Here is a 17,251-nt window from a genome sequence, read left to right as displayed (position 1 = left end):
ATTCAAACACAAAATTGATATGGCAGATGGATCTCTGAAATATAATATTATTACAGGATGAAGTATTCTGTAGGTAAAATATGCCTGATATAATATAAATATCTCATCATTGTTCAAGCCAGAGCAAAGGAGACATAGTCCAGAAATTAAGGAAATATGTTATACAATTTAACCAACCTCTCCTGTCGGATTTGGTTTGAATTTTAGACATGGCGCACGGTAACAGGCCATTTCGGCCCAAGAGTTCGTGCAGCTCAATTTAACCTGCAATTAACCTACAACCCCGGTACGTTTCAAATGGTGGGAGAAAACCGGAGGCCCCGGGAAAACCTACGCAGACACGGGGAGAACAACAAACTCCTTATAGATAGCGCGGGACACGATCAAGTTCGTGGTATATCCCTGGACTAAGTCTCATGGATACAGAAATAGGAACAAAGGTGTGTGGCGAGAGATGAAAACAATCAACTAAAAATTAAATGAATATTTAACGTTGACGGAATGCAAGAACATAATTTTAAGCGATTAAAGCGTGTCTAAGAGGCGTTTATGCCCGCATTTGATAATTATAATCAGCTGATTCCTCGTCACTGAGCTGGAGTTCGGAGGTTTGCAGCAACGCACTTTCATGACGACAGCGGTAACAATGAGTTTATTTTAATCTACATTTGTACAATGAACAAATACACTGAAGTTGTAACGACAGCCCTACAATTGCCTCGAAAATATGTGTTCATTCAACATGATAATGCAAGACAACCGGGTTTGTATCCGACGCTATCTGTAAAGAATTTGTACGTTCACCCGAGTCTGCATTGGTTTTCTCTGGAAGCTCCGCTCTCCCCCACATGCAAATGTTTCTATATTATCATCGTCTTTAGCGGAGTTCCTGGTAATTTATTGTTTATTCGTTATATGAGTGAAAGCCTGCGGGTTTCTTGCTTTGTTGCCTGACAGGCTGCTCGTATGGCAGTGATAGGGAATCTATCATCGGGTCGGCACTGTCACGTTATTGGATAAATATATTGTTTTTACATGCGTTATTGTTATTTTATGCTGACTCTCAAGGTTGTATAATAAATTGTGTCAGCTAGTTATTTTTTCAGTCTGGCGATTCAAATATGCCAGATTTCTGTGTTCTCACTGCCTGCCTCTACCCCAAGCCTGTTCCATCCTCCGGGAGAAACGCAGGTTTCATGCCATCACTCCACCACATTTGTCCACGCCGTAAACATTCTCACCGATTTAGGACGTCTCATATTCTGGGGCAAGTTACAACTCGAATCAATTCTCGTCTCACAATCATGTCTTCGCTTAGATGGTAAATGCAAGTCTTTTTATAGTGTTCTGTTTCATAACTCCAGATGGAAGCTGTTTTTTTTTTTCTGTCACTCAAAATTCGTTTTAATTCTATATATGAACACCCTCCTGATCACAGAAGCAGATTAAAAAAAATCTCCTTAGTAAATTACAATAAAACAGATGCCCGAATTGAAAATCAGATGTTATATCAGTCAGCGCGTATACAGTGAATAATAGGTAGCATCTGTGGAAAATAAATATAAATAATACTTTAGGGCGAAATGTTTTCGTCAGACGTTTTATTAATTCGACGTGAGGGAGAATCAACAGAGGGACGGACTGTAGCTCATTCTTTAACCAGAAATGCAGCATATTCTGTTACCTTTATTCTAGCTGTCCCATCCCATCCAACACTCAATGCCATCCAGATTTTCCGAATAAAATATTTCAACACTCCAGTTATTTATCCCTTACTATTTGATAGTTTGTTTGTTTGATCCAAAGACCCATTATGCCCAAACGTTGATCTTAGCTGACCTCGATCGAATCGTCACTGAGAAAAATACGTGGACCTCCTGTTTGAAATCTGTCCTGTGCACCTAATATCCATTCTGTTTGTCACCTTTCACATGGTCCAACAACTGCACATACATGTTGCATCAATTGCCGTGGATACAAAAGCTGTTTTTTTCTGGCAGTTTCCCCAAATTGACCTTTTTAGATCAAGGGAAGGCAGCAGAAGGATCCAGCGACTGCAGGCAGCATAACGTGTATATTTCCCATTCCTCGAGCTCCGTGAGTTTGTGTTTATATAACGTAAAGGTAGCTAGTTTCTTGAGCATGTACAGCTGTATCTTGCCTGTTCCGTTTCGGTGAAATTCATTTTACAATTTCTACTTGTCGATCGCCTATGATTTAGTCTGCATTTCAATTTTGCAACCATACACAAACCAACGCTTTAGACCGTTGTCTATTGAATTTCCTTAGTGAGGTAAGACTCGGAGACCTTTTCGGTTAAAAATGCTAGTTATGTTCCTCTCTTTACAGTGAATATTGTTGCAATTGCGATCCTGTCCCAAGCAAAGTGCGGCCTCTCCACCTGCACCTGCCGTTATCTGCTGGGCATGGCTGCGGCAGATCTACTGTCTGCAGTCACCGCCGTCATGTTAAGGCGGATCAGCTTTCACTTTCCCGAAACCTTTCTGGACATCTACCCCATCTGCAGCGTGATATTTGACCTCATGTGCGTGTCCAAAGATTGTTCAGTTTGGTTTACCGTCACTTTTTCCTCCGATCGCTTTGTCCTCATTTGCTGCGAGAGGCTTAAAACAAAACATTGCACCGGTAAAACTGCAGACCTGGTTCTGGGAATAACTGGCGTCCTGCTCTATTTGAAAAATGTTCCATTCTGTTTTATATTTGAACCGCGAGAGATAATTAACCATGTGGCTTGGTACTGTGATTTTAAAAATGGTAATTATAGTGAGCCAGGCTGGCAGATATTAAGTAAACTGGACAAAATCCCCACCCCATTGCTCCCATTCATTCTTATTTTATTGTGTCGTCCGGCACATTTTAGTGGTCAGTCGTATCCGAACGGCGCTGGGGGGTCAAAGCAATGGAGAGAATCAGAGTGACCTACAGATGGAGAGCAGGAGGAGGTCGATAGTTTTATTGTTCACTATTTCCGTGTGTTTTATCCTTTTGTGGTTAACGACTGTTCTTGATTACTTATATTATAACATTGCAGGAAAAAACCCGAATGATTACAACGATTCCGAATATATTTTCGGCCAGCTGGGATATATGCTGCAGAACTTAAGCTTGTGCACAAACACGTTTATATATGTGGTGACCCAAGCAAAATTCAGACAGGCATTTGTCAATGCGGTGCAATATCCGTTCAGTTCTCTGCTTCGAGTTATTAGAACATGAATCATAGAAACATGCGGAGAGGTCGAGGGGAAAGGGACAAGTTGATAGCAAATGAATATCACTGAATAAAATGAATACAATGGCATCATATCTCTGCACAATGGATAATATACCTTCTACAACCTGAGTAATATGGTCCATGCTCCCTCTTCAATGCCCATCCGGTACGGCACGCCTGTCGATGGCATATTTTACTGATAAGTTGAGGCCACACAAATTTAAAGAAAAAGATCTTATGTTCCATTATCACATTATTTACCAAAAATATATTATGTCAAATTCTCGTATTTTCGGTAACCCACTCCTTGTTTGCTACGGCTTGATTTCTGGGATCCCTGTGATAGCATACTTGAACTTCAGAAGTTCAACAGGAAGGCAGAGACAGTGATTAATAACAGGAATGTTTGATTGGGAGGAAGAGATGGAGTCCAAGGACAAATTCGCTCGGCAAGTTTATGGGATGGTTTAGAAGTCGTTTGATGTGCGGCCTTAACGAATCAAACGTTTGGGTTAGAGCCATAAAGTTGTATACACCTGTAATCTGATATCCATCTGCTGTCTATCACCATTCTTTCCATTCACTCTTTTGTCTCTGCAAGCCGAGACGTCCTAAACTGCTCCTCATTATATTCCTTTACATCAATCACTGCTCTGCACAAATGGCCAAATGATCATGATCTGGCTACAATCTTTGTCAAAGTTTCTCATTATCCATGAGACGAAATGTTCCCAAGCGTGCCAATACTGTGGTCTACATTTTGAATTCAAGCATTGTTGTGGATGACTAACACTTTGCACGTCACGATCTAAAGTCCTGTCGTTCAAAAACGATCTTCCATCACACTTTATGCTGTCTTTAATGAAGCCAGATGACTGTTCGATCTGCTTTCTAGCCTTAGATACCTTGCGTTCCGAAGTTCTCGTGCAGCCTACCAGAGCACAATATGTTCAGAACTGTTTCTGTCATGATTGCCTTCAATTTCTGTAGCTCTGACCACAGAGCTTCTCGCCTCATCTTCAGTAAAATATCAAATTCATGAGACATAACCTCCCAGGTATGAAACCATGTGGTTACCTAAGCAGTTCTTATCCATCCCACGGCATTATATTTTCTCCGTCAGAATCCTATCTGGTATCATACCTCAGATGTTCACCTCACTTGCCGGTCGATCCGAGACTTTTCCCGGCATCCTTCCCTGAGCAAAGGCAAATGTTTTGCGCCTCTCCGGTATTCTGGTACTACACCTATACATATTAAGGACTCATTAATCTCAACCAAACTAGCACAAATTTTCATTTCATCTATCCACACACGCACACACAACACACACACACACACACACACACACACACACACACACACACACGCACGCACGCACACACGCACGCGCGCGCACGCACGCACGCACGCACGCACACACATCCACACACACAAGTAGGATCAAGAGTTTTATCTAGCTTCATGTGGATTAGTACCTTGGCATCTGAACATCTATAATGCAAACTACTCTCAAGTCACTACTATTGACCAGCTCAAAGTCATACCATCTCCATGCCTTTAGCCTCAAATTATAACAGGGATAATAGTTAAGGACAGTGTGAATCTCATGTGACTTCATGAAGAGCTGAATTTATTGTTTACTGACCGGTCTCATTTTCTTTTCTTGCTGCACGGTTTTCCCTTAATTTACTGATAAAAAGCTCCTGGTGCTATCCTCAAAGCTATCTACCAGATCCATCTCTTGTCCCACACCACAAACCGGATTTCTTTATCCCTTTCTCCTCTCTTCCCGAAATTCCTCCTGGTACATACGTGATCCATGCCACATTTATCTCCCGAGTGCTTCCTACGTACAGTTGACCAGAACCCGGGATTCTGGTCATCAAACTTCCCTACACCTGTATGCCTTACCCTTCACTTCTAACATTGAAAAAGCATGTCTGGACTTTTGCCAACACACTTCTAAATCATCTCCTTTCTTAACGTCCATCTTCCAATAAGCAAATTGCTTCGATTGAAAATACAAATTGCAAAATGCACCATACATCAAGGTACTCCACTGGTCACTATCCTTGGAACAAAGAACGTTACCCGACAGATTGGAAAGGAGATAATCGTAACAATTTCCATGTGCTTGCACCCAGGGGCGTCACCTGACTACGCAGGTAGAGTTCAGTAATTTCATAATTGCAATCATGTAGAGACCCACTGATAGTTAAAGACAACTTCCAATTCGTTCCACTCCTATGCAAAGGTGACAAGTACATATACGACGCGTAATATGTCCAGCATTAGTAAAAGAAAATCAGGCGATGGTCTGATCCACTTCGTGGGCGACGCTCGAGGCCTAATTCAAAGGTATATGCCAGTAAACAGTGGGGAATATTTGTGGCTGACACCAGGGAGAGTCTGCTGTGTCCGTGTTTCACGATTTGCATATATTTATTAATTGGTATATGGTGCCTTCTTGTTGGGGAGGGCTGGCGGATACTACTTGTTCTATTCCGCATTGTATCATCGGACGTTGCGATCATCCGTGGTTAACCTGTATCCAATAAGGATAATTTCAAACTTACTGGTTTCCCCTTGTGTGTGTGTGTGTGTGTGTGTGTGTGTGTGTGTGTGTGTGTTTGTGTGTGTGTGTGTGTGTGTGTGTGTGTGTGTGTGTGTGTGTGTGTGTGTGTGTGTGTGTGTTTGTGTGTGTGGTGTTTTTGTGTGCGTGTGTGTGTGTTTCTCTTGTTACCATAAATCTTCGTCCGCGAAGCCAAGCCAAAGAAATAAGAATTTCCCCGCAAGTATAAAACGTTTACGGTTCTACTAACATATTCCCAGGATTGTCACTGCTTGAATCCATATAACAATTTACAACACGGAAACAGGCCATATCGGCCCTTCTAGTCTGCACCGATTTACTCCACTAGTTCCACGTACCCACTCCCATGCCCATAACCCTCCAACTCCCTCATATCCATGTACTCATCTAGCCTCCTCATAAATGACAGAACTGATCCTGCCGCAACTATTTCTTACAGCAGATCATTCCACGCAGCTACCACTCTGAGTGAACAAGCATCCTCTTATATAATTCCTACAGTTTTGTCCCCTAAACTTTAACTTATGTCCCCTTGTACCAATCTTCCCTACCCCCAGGGGAAAGAGCCTATTCATAGCTACTCTATCTATTTGCTTCATAATTTTAAATACCTCTATCAAATCCCCTCTCAACCTTCTACGCTCCAAAGACTACTCAAACCTTCACCGTATTCAAGATACTGCAATCCAGTCAACAGTTTTGTAAACATTCTTTGCACCCTCTGCACCTTATTTAGATCCTTCCTATAATTTGGAGATCAGAACAGACTCAATACACTAAATTCGGCCTCACCAAAGCCTGAAACAGTCTTAACATCACCTCCGAGCTCCTATATTCTATGCTAAGATTTATTAAGGCCATCATGCCAAAAGCCTTATTCACCACCCTATCTACATGGGAATCTACCTTCAAGGAACGCCAAACCATTATTCCAGGATCAGTGTTTTCCTCAGCATTCCACAATGCCCTCCCCTTCACTGCATACGTCCTATTTTGGTTATTTTTCCAAAAATGAATCACGTCAATTTATTTATATTAAACTCGATCTGTCACCTTTCAGCCCACTTTTCTAAACGGTCCAACTCTTTCTGTAGTCCATGAAAAGCTTCTTCACTATCCACAACTTCCCCTATTTTTGTGTCGTCCGTATATTTAATCACTGAATTTACTACCCCGTCATCCAAATGATTAATATAAATTATGAACAACAAAAGACCTAACACTGATCCCTGAGGAACACCAGTCATCACCGGCCTTCATTCAGACAGACAATTGTCCACAATGAATCTCTGGTGCCTATCTTCCATCCACCTCAGAACCAATCTTTATGAATCATTAAAGATTGAAGCTTCTTCAGTAACCTTTCTTCCGGAACCTCATCAAAAGCCTTACTAAAATCAAAATAGGCTACATCAACTGCTCAACCTCTCGAAATGTGCTTTTTATCCAATCAAGAATCTCAACCTTTGGTCCATCTCTATTCTTTTCAATTACTATCCTCAAAATTAATAGTATTATGATCACTAGACTCAACGTGTTCCCCAACATGAACCTCTGTCACCTGACCCATCTCTTCCCTAATAGGAGATCCAATACTGCCCCTTCTCCAATCGGTTATTAAACCCACTGATGAGGAAAACTCTCTTGTACACACTGAACAAACTCGACCTCAACCAGCCCTCTTACTGTGTGTGCGTCCCAGTTAATGTCAGAAAGTTGAAATCTCCCATAACTACCACCTCATGTTTATATACAAATATTCTCTAATTCCCTCAGCTCATTTGGTAGTTATAATACACTCCCATTAATGTATTCATGCCTCTGCCATTCCTCACTCCTACCCAAATAGCCTCCCTGGACAATCTCACTGAACCATCCTGTAACAGCACTGCTGTAATGTGTTTTCTAATAAGCAGTGCGACTACTCAACCTTTTATATCTCATGTTCTATCATGCCTAAACCAATGGAATCATGGAATATTTAACTGCCAAAAAGCCCCTTCCTGCAACCAAGTTTCAATGTTGGCCACAATATCATATCATATTTCCATGTGTCTTAAGCTCATCCTCCTTATTTCCAATGCTCCTTGCATTAAAGTGTCTGCATCTGAGAGAATGTCCTCCATATATACTCCTTTTGGTACCATCTACCTTCCCCTCTTTCATTTATTTTTATGTACTGTTTCCTCCATTCTTTGCAATATAGGTGTTCTTCCTCTCTAATCTCCGTACTCTCATTCTAATTCCCACCCCCTGCCAAATTAGTTTAAATCCTCCCCAACAGCTCTAGCAGGCATGTCCACCTGGATATTGCTCCCGCTCCAGTTCACGTGCAGCCAATCCATTTTGTACAGGTCAGATATTCACCGGAAGTGATCCCAATAATCCAGAAATCGTAACCCCTGTCCCCTGCAACAGCTCAGAGCCACACATTCATCCCCCACGACTTCCTAATTGTACCCTCACTAGATTGCCAGCATTACAGTCTTGATTTTCTACATCTTTCCTAATTTTATGTAATCATTTTTCAGGACCTCATTCCCACTTCGAACTATGTCATTGGTCCCCACCTGGACCACAACTTTTGGCTGCTCCCCCTCCCCCTCCTGAAAATGCTGTGGACTCAAATACATCCATGACCCTTGCACCTGGGAGGCAACACCCAACCGGGAGCCCCCATCTCATCCAGAAAAGCTCCTCTCTGCTCTTCTCACCAGCGAGTCCCCACTACAAAAGCCCTTGTATCTACCCCATTTGTCTCTGATCCAAGGGTCTAGCCCCTGTGCCAGAGAACCGACCTCTTTGACTTGTCTTCTGTAGATTGTCCCGCAGAAGTATCTAAAGCAGTAGACTTGTTGATGAGGAGAATGGCTGGAAGGATATTCTGCACTGTTACGAGCCCAGAGGACCCCAAAACTCAGCAGCAATAGATATTCAGCAAGACAAATGGTTACTTAAACAAAAGTTATTTTTAGTTATCTTTAAACATAAAAATAGAATCAAACTTTAACTCAACTCTATTGACTTACTTAACCCAACTTAATCACCTTCTGCTTTTAAGTGCATGTGTATGTAAGCTGAGAAAAGTTATTTAGTTCACAGTCCAATCTCACTTCCCAATCCTCCACATTCACTGGTTGCAGGTAATTCTTATACTGTGCATAGAATTTAATATTTATAAAGACCACCAGGCTTTGGTGCTTGAAAGGTAAATGGTTACTGCTCAGGGAGGTTCTTGTCAGTTTTCAGAGAGAGATTTTTTTTCCAGGACATCCACAACTGATGTACTTCCATCAGCCATTCCAGTGTCTTGCTGATTTTTAAAGTTTCCTCTTCAGGGTTCTCCAGATGATAACCTCTTTCTTCAGGTCACCACAGAGTTCCTTCTTGTTTTACTTATTCCAAATGAAACATTAGACAGTCAGTCCTCTCCTCTTCCATGAACCACAAGGGCTTTGTCCAGGCCGTCTTTCAAAATTGGACACTCTAAAAACTTGCGAGCTTGTCCTGTTCCAGTCCCAGCCACGTCTCTTGGGTGTAAAACTGCACAGGTGATCTCTATGTCACTCGTTCTCTCTCTCTGTGAGTGAAAACCTGTTTGACTCTGTCTGCTTGCAAATCCTCATGACCTTCCTAGAACAACAAGTTCTCTTCCAGACAATCGGCAGCTCCAGCACGATCTTTCATCTGTTGCCTTTTGTAAACAATAATCAGGTAGTGAATATTCTTGCACTCTCTTCAGAGCTCTTGCAAACATTGTGAGGACCCGTTATGTCTAGCATTGGGCAGAGCTCCAGTATTTCAAATAATATCTGTTTTAAAGTGTTTGCATGTAACCTACTCTAACAAACCTTTCCCAATTTATCTCCTAAAATACATCTATATTCTCTGTCACAACTGCCTTTTCCCCCTTCCTCTTTTCTCAGTCACCTAGTTCCCTGTCTCCTAACTGTTGGGGGTCACTGCCTCCCTATAAATCCTATCTATCGCTGCCTCTGCCTCCTTTATGATCCGCAGTTCATCCAGCTGCAACTCTGTTCCCTTACTCTATCTTCCAGGAGTTGCAACTGCATGCACCTTTTGCAGGTGTTGACATTATATTGTGGTAACGAGCCACACAGTCGTAGTTGTAAAGTGGATCGAGTTAGTCAAAAGATTCAAGTGTTTCTTTGCATTATGATATATCTCTTGGAAAGTGAGTAACGAAGTTCCCATCTGTTTGAGAAAATGCTTACAATCAAAAGAACTTGCAACATACCAGTAATGCATATACACCGCCCACAACACACACACACACACCAGGGCGTTGTTCTGCTTCACTTCGGCCTCAGGATCACTGAGTTTTTTTTTGACCGTGGGACAGATGGTCTGCTGAATGGCTAGTTTAAAAGTAACTGCGGTGACGTTTTCTGTTAGATCTTCGTAATATCTCCCGAATCCCCTGGAATTTCATCTGAGCCATCGTTATCCATGGATTAACCGGTCGCAATTGCCGATCTTACCCACCAGCATTGATAATGTTACAGGAGTGCAGAGAGAGCATATGGAGCTCACTTAAATTGTGGGGCTGCGAATACCCTGGTGAAACTTACCCATTCCGTATAAATTCGTTCATATGATCTGAGGACGTGGACCCTGTCTCACCTTCAACCGTGAGAACAACAGTTAACCTCATTCCCTGCATCACCAATTTGAGTTTTCATCTGGTATGTCATGGTCCCCTTTTAAAAAATGTATAACATGGAGGTTAGGAATAAAACGTTTTGGTAACGGACAGAATGAGGACATTAGTCGTGCCGTTGTGCACGCTATAACATTCTTCCTGGGCATTGTATAAATTACACCAATTGGTTGTATGGAATTCGCTAATTCGTGGATCCAGGAAAGCAAACATCCGTGGAAGGTGAAACACAATCCTTGATCTATCTCTGGCTTGATCATATCCATTGGATGCAAGTACTTGATGCATCTCAGAAAGCAGTCAAATTCAAAAGGTCCGACATCATCCTCGTGATAACCTCTTGTAACTATCTCAGTCAGGTTGACATGAGTGAATGTTGTGGACGAGAGAGTAAGGTTCTATCAAGTTTCTTTCCAAAGGCAATGAGGGTCTTGAACCTTCCTGTGCCTCATTGATTAAGGATTGCACTGACGCCAGGTAAAGTAACATCTGGAGCAAAAGTACAAATCTTGTATTCTTGCACTGCCTTAACTTTGAATATTTATGATTATTATATCTTTTGTATCGACCATCTTTTTACTTTCATGAGGAGCATTATTCATTTTCATGAAGCGCCAGTTGGGTTGCAGCAATTAAAATATTTGGACACACATATGCCTAGTATGTCAATAAACTCACCATTCTCTCCCCAGAATAGAACCTGTAGGGATCAGTCGGAGCATGCATACCTTGACCTGGCGCCACGGCTGATATTTTGTATTTTGCTGTCTGTTGGTGTGACTTTGGTGAGTGTGCGGACATGATGCGTGGAGCCCACTACAACCTGCCAATCAAAGAGCTGAAATGAAGCTACAATGGGCTGAAGACGAACTGAGATAATATCATTCAAAGTCATTAAATTGGTTGATAAATTGAAGTTATTAGCGGAAGTACTGGAATGGAACATGCACTCACAATGGGAACATGGTGACGGGGCTGAGCTAATGTATTGATTATCAGGTTCACAGAGTCCGTTCGGACTTCTTAAAAAATCAGGGAAATGATGGCGAGATCATTGTTATTGATGCATTGATGAATGAAGAATCAATAAGTTTCCCCATTGGGGATAGTCAACTTTCACTGAAGCAGAGGAGAATGGTTTGTATTATATTAGTAATTAACATTAATTATGGTGCGTAGATTTAAACAATGGATACTTATTTGTTCTTTCGGAAAGTGACAGAATAGTGCCTAAATCACAGATCGGACTGACCGTCCCTGGAAATTGCACTGATATTTGGAACGTTTGGGTTGGACGAAATTGAACAAAGATAGACTCTTGTATTCATGCGAAACTAATTCCTGACGTAAATATTAATTGATCAATATCAAATATTAGGAATCATTTGCAATTTCTATACAGGTGGAAGATTCAAAAGCCACAACATAATGTATTGCAGGCAAGTACTGCAAACAGTTATTACGGGCATCGGCATCCCTGGTACGTAATTTCCCGCCACTATGTTATTCTATCGTCAGGATGTTCTTTTGGATATTTCAATAGCATTTTGGGATTTTCATCCTTCAATTATTTTGTCATTCGTCCCTGTTTATTTCATTGTGTAAAACCACAATGCTGGAGAAAGTCAGGAATTCAAACAGGGAACATTCCTCGCCGTCGGTATATAACTTGGTCGGGAGAAATGCCTGGCATCACTGATGAGGTAATCGATGTTTTCTTTAAGCTGATAATGATTACAACTTTGTATGCATGTGCTCCTCTGGCATGATGCTGTTCACAAATCACTTCAGCCTGTTTAATGCGGTCCTTTTAGGGACCGGTGATGCCCCCGAAATCTTTTATGCTAGACACAGATGGAACAGCTCACGCAGTTTTAAATGACAGGTTGAAGACGGTGCATATTGATGGGTCAAGTTCTGTGTCAGAACCAAAGTAAGAGGGCAAGTCGTACCAACGCCAGTTGCGCCATGCTTCCCCTGACTTGTGCGGATGAACTCTCAGTCCGGGAACCATTACATAGTGGGAGATTTCTAATCAATGAACTCCACGCATGGTTCCGCGGGCATGGGAGGTGCCATACAGTCATCTAAGTTCCTATATTGGAAGTTGTGCCAACTTCCGATGATGACGTAAGCAATATGATACTTTGGGGTAATAACGTGCATACAAGGTTGTGCTAAGTGTGAGTATATGGGTGACGACCCTTAGGTGCAGGATGAAGTGGGTGAGATCTTTCATCATGTTGATTGCTAGACGAGCAATGTTAATGATATGGAACGATGACTCTTCACCTACTCATGCACAGTGCTTATATGTCGTAATGTCCTATTTAGCGTTTTTGAAAATTATAGAAAGTTTTAATTTGAAAAGGTATGGGGACCATTTATAAAATACTATCATGGTTGACTGATTTAAAAATTTGGATGTTCCAGTGATTTCCTGCCTATTTTATGAAGGTCGCTATTTGATTCATATCTTTACATCCTTTTCTACAAAGGAACATTGATTTGATGGAGGGGGTCCATTAGATTTCGTTTTAGATTTTTTTGTTATCTATTTTCTTTTTATTTCTTTTTTTTTTAGATTAACTTGTTAATATGTGTTTAATTATGGCTGACAAATCACTCATTGAATTTTACAGAATTTTCCATTTGTTTCGATCACGGGATTGTCTAATGTAGTTTTAATTATTTCCTTTCCAGGATTATTTTTAAAGAAATATTGTTATATAAACAAATATGGATAAGGTTTCGATTTCATTTTTATATTAATTTGTGAATGTATATGATATGCCCTGTTATTTGTTTAATTATAAAACTGTGTATGTAGAATTTATATGTCAAACCCAATACAAATATTTTAAAAATAAAGAGAAAGTCAGAAGAATTTATATGGGTAGCAACAACAGAGGATACAATACAAAAGGGGGTCAATTGTAATACTACTTTATTCATAACTATAACTACATATGCTTACCCAAATTAACCCCACGTTATGCCTCTATTACCAATGATGCAGAAATTATTAAAAAGTGTATATGTGGAAATAAAACTCAGACCTTTTTAGTTTATGCCCATGAGTGAAAGAAAGAAGTGCCAAATGCCCCATCACCCCAGGACAGTCAGTCAAGTAAGCCAGTCCAAAAACACTCCAAATTAGGTTGCTCAACTAAATACAAAAGGACTCCATACGACCGTGGTGGGGGGGGGGGTGGGAGAAAAAGAGAGAGAGAGAGAGAGAGAGAGAGAGAGAGGGGGGGGGGGTAGCGGGAGAGGGAGAGGGAGAGGGAGAGGGGTAAGATGTGTTCATGTTGTAAATGTCGCAAATTACGGATTCTAATGTGCTGGATGCGGAGGCAGATGGGATGGTACTTAATTGCAGGGTGAATCCAGTATTTGGTGTGTCTGGGCGAGAGTGGGCAGGGCAGAAGAGCGGGAATGGAGGAAATTTAAGGGAGGACTGAGTTAATGGATTGGATGGGCGGTCACAATTGATGAATAAAAGGAAAAATCTTTCTCTGTCGGATTAAGACGTCTCCAAATATTTACTAAATTAAGATCTTTCATCAACACTTGGACCTGGATTGCCATCTTGGATTTTTTAACTTTCTTCAGAGATTTATATTATAAAGGTCCCAAAACACAATTAAAATCACCACCAACTAAAACTTTATGATTAGCTTGACCTAAACATAAAAATAAATACTTCATCATCTGCATGTGGAGCATAATATTAAGTAAAGTCCAAAACTAACTACAAATCTTACAATTCAATTTAAGAATACATCCTGTCTTTTCCTCCATTGATTGTAATTCAAAAGATAAATTTTAATGTATCAAAATTGCTACATCTTTAGCTCTAGAATTAAATGAAGAAGAATATGCCTGCCCAACCCAATCCCTTTTTAATTTCATGCTTTCCTTCACATTCAAATGTGTTTCTTGTAAAAAGGCAATATCAATTTTCATTTTCTAAATATACGCCAAAACTCACTTACGTTAAATAGTACTATTTAATTCTTGATCATTAAAAGTAGCAAATGTCAACTTTCACATATCTACTATTATTACTAAATACCAACAATATGCCCTCCAATAAAAAAATTACTAATTAAAAACTAAAAAAAATTAAAATAACAAAAATAAAAAAAAATAAAGGAACAAAAGAACCCCCCCCAAAAAAAACTACCCAAAATGTAGTAATCCCTAAACAAAAATTGGCTGTGGGTTACCCACCAGTGACTGTTGACTAGCAAAGAACTTAGTTCAAATCTCTCCCACCCCAGCCAAACAGTCAGTAACATCAAATTATCATAATAACAAAAGAAAAAATAGAATTAGAAAATTATTCTTTTCATCCAGAAGATCCTAATCTCAAAGATCCCATTTAGGAAGGAGGTAGACTCTTTCCATTCCCTTTTCTCCCATTTATGCCATTTCTTCTGTTTCCAGAGCTACCAAATTTTTCTTTAGGAGATAATGGTGGACTACGTCTTTTTCCTCTTATATCTGGCAATGAATCAGCAAAAATCATTGCTTCATGATCAGTTTCAAAAAACCGAAATTGATAGTCTCCGTAATACACCTTAAACACTATAAGGTAACGAAAAGTAGACTTATCACCTTATACCTGCCTGGTATGGAGGTGCCAACTTACAGTACACAAATAAAATCCAGAGACTTGTTATTCGGTCTACGAAATCTCAGGCACCAGTCGTCACTTCATCGTGGACATCTGTATGAGGCGGTGTCTTAAAAATGCAGCATCTATTCACAAAGAACCTCTACCACTCAAGCCATTTCATTCTGTTAGCACCGAGAAAAGCTACAGGAGATTTAAGATGAGCCCTCAAAGGCTTAAGGACAGCTTCTTCCCCGCTGCCATCAGATTCCTGAATAATAATTGAACCAAAGACACTGCCTTACTTTTCATGCACTATTATTGTTATAATTATTTAAAGTTACAGTAGTGTCGTACGATGGTTATAATATGTAAGTTTGCACTGTGATGCTGCCTCAAAACACCGAATGACATAACATGTTCATGACAATAAATCATGATTCTAATTCTTATGTAATGCTGTTAAGTAAAGTATCTTTAATTAAAAATAAATAAATTTAGACAAACAGCAAGGTAACAGGCTATTTTAGCCCACCAGTCCGAGCATCCCAAACTGCACGCAATTATAGAACCTCCGATAAATTTAGAAAGGTGTGAGGAAGAGGGGGATACTCATGTCGACACTTGGAGAATGGACAAACTCCTTTAAGACAGCGCAGGATTCGAACAAATATTTTTGGTGCTGCAAAGGCATTGCGCTAACCAATCCGCCAAACCTGCCGCCCAGATCGTCTTTGCAGGGAGTGTACCCACCTGCAGGTCCTGGTAGAATGGGTCAATGAACTGGAGCGTCAATCCCATGAATTTCGAATCATTGGAGATGCTAGAACATAGCTGGGATGGATTTCATTGGGGACGTTACACCTAAGGCAGAGTCGGCAGGTGGATGCTTGACCATAGGAAGAGGCAAATCGAGTAAGCAGTCTGTATAGGATTACCTAACTCCTGTTCGCTTGCAGGCGGAGGTCACCGACAACTCTCACGACTCCTCCTGTCGCCAGCAAGCTGATGCGTTCAACGAAGCAGACACTTACTAGGGTCCCGACCTTTCACGCACCGTGAGGGCTGACACCATTCCACATGCCGCCACCCCTTAATTTCCCCTACTCCTTACTTCTCTGGCTACATGCCCCTATCTCTTCCTTTGAGTTCATGCTTTCTTGCGAAATCCCAACATTCATACGTGTTCACCCTCTACTCTACTGCGAAACCTCTACCCTGCACCTTCCTTCTGACCTCCTCTACGCTCCATCTTCCGCCAGTGACATCCTCAATATTTCACCAACTCTTCCGACCACCCCTACCTTCACTTCCCCATTCCCAACTGTGGATATCCCCTTGACTTCATCTTCCTAGCACCGCACATCTTTCTCTCCCCAACCCTCCATGTTACCACTCTGACCTTCGACATATCCAACTCTCCTCTCCCCATCCTCCACCCCTAACAACGTCTACGACACCAACTCCTACTCTGAGCCTTGATTGGTCTTTTCCATTCCCTCTGACCTTTCATCTCAGAGATAAAACTCTCCGCCCTTAGCAAAGGCTCCATCATCGTCCGTTGTTGCCCAACACATTAATGAGTTCGGTGTTCGCCACGATACTAAACTCTTCTTCCATAGTATCCGTCTCCATGCCTACCTCTTCAACCAGGATTCTCGATCCACCTCCGAAGTCCCTCTCACTTTGTTTAGGATATCTTCGTCCTCTTGGGCATCTCATCCTGGCCAGCTCTCCGCTATTAATATATTTTTATTAGCACTTTCCGTACAGATTTCAACCGTCTAAATCTCACAACTCCACTCCATTTGAAGTGGAGAGTTTTAAATAATCCTTTTTTAAAAATAAGTTGTTTGATGTTTTTAAGGAGAATCAAGATCAACAACAGAAGTATTCTGGGTTACCTTTTTTCTTCAGAACAGTTCTGAACTGCGGTTGGAGATATTCAGATCAGGGTGGGCTGGAAGAGGGGGAGGGGGTTTAGTAAGTTTAGTTTGGCAAGGGTACAATATACTATGTTTTCATGGCTTCATTTTTCAGTTTGAATAGGAAGCAGTGGCGTCCAGAGCTGGACGGGGACAGCCGGGACTTTCATTAATTTGCAATTAAACTATGAAT

The 17,251-nt window shown here is 41.1% G+C and overlaps 1 pseudogene; it reads left to right on the top strand.

The window, feature by feature from the left end:
• Window positions 1-675: 675 nt before the first annotated feature.
• On the top strand, window positions 676-3,237 carry LOC138762423 (probable G-protein coupled receptor 139; annotated as a pseudogene).
• The last annotated feature ends 14,014 nt before the right edge of the window (window positions 3,238-17,251 follow it).

This window comes from Narcine bancroftii, chromosome 4, assembly GCF_036971445.1.
Source record: "Narcine bancroftii isolate sNarBan1 chromosome 4, sNarBan1.hap1, whole genome shotgun sequence".
Classification (NCBI taxonomy): Eukaryota; Metazoa; Chordata; class Chondrichthyes; order Torpediniformes; family Narcinidae; genus Narcine; species Narcine bancroftii.
The sequence above is the reverse complement of the archived record's forward strand: the minus strand, read 5'-3'. Positions and strand labels throughout refer to the sequence as shown.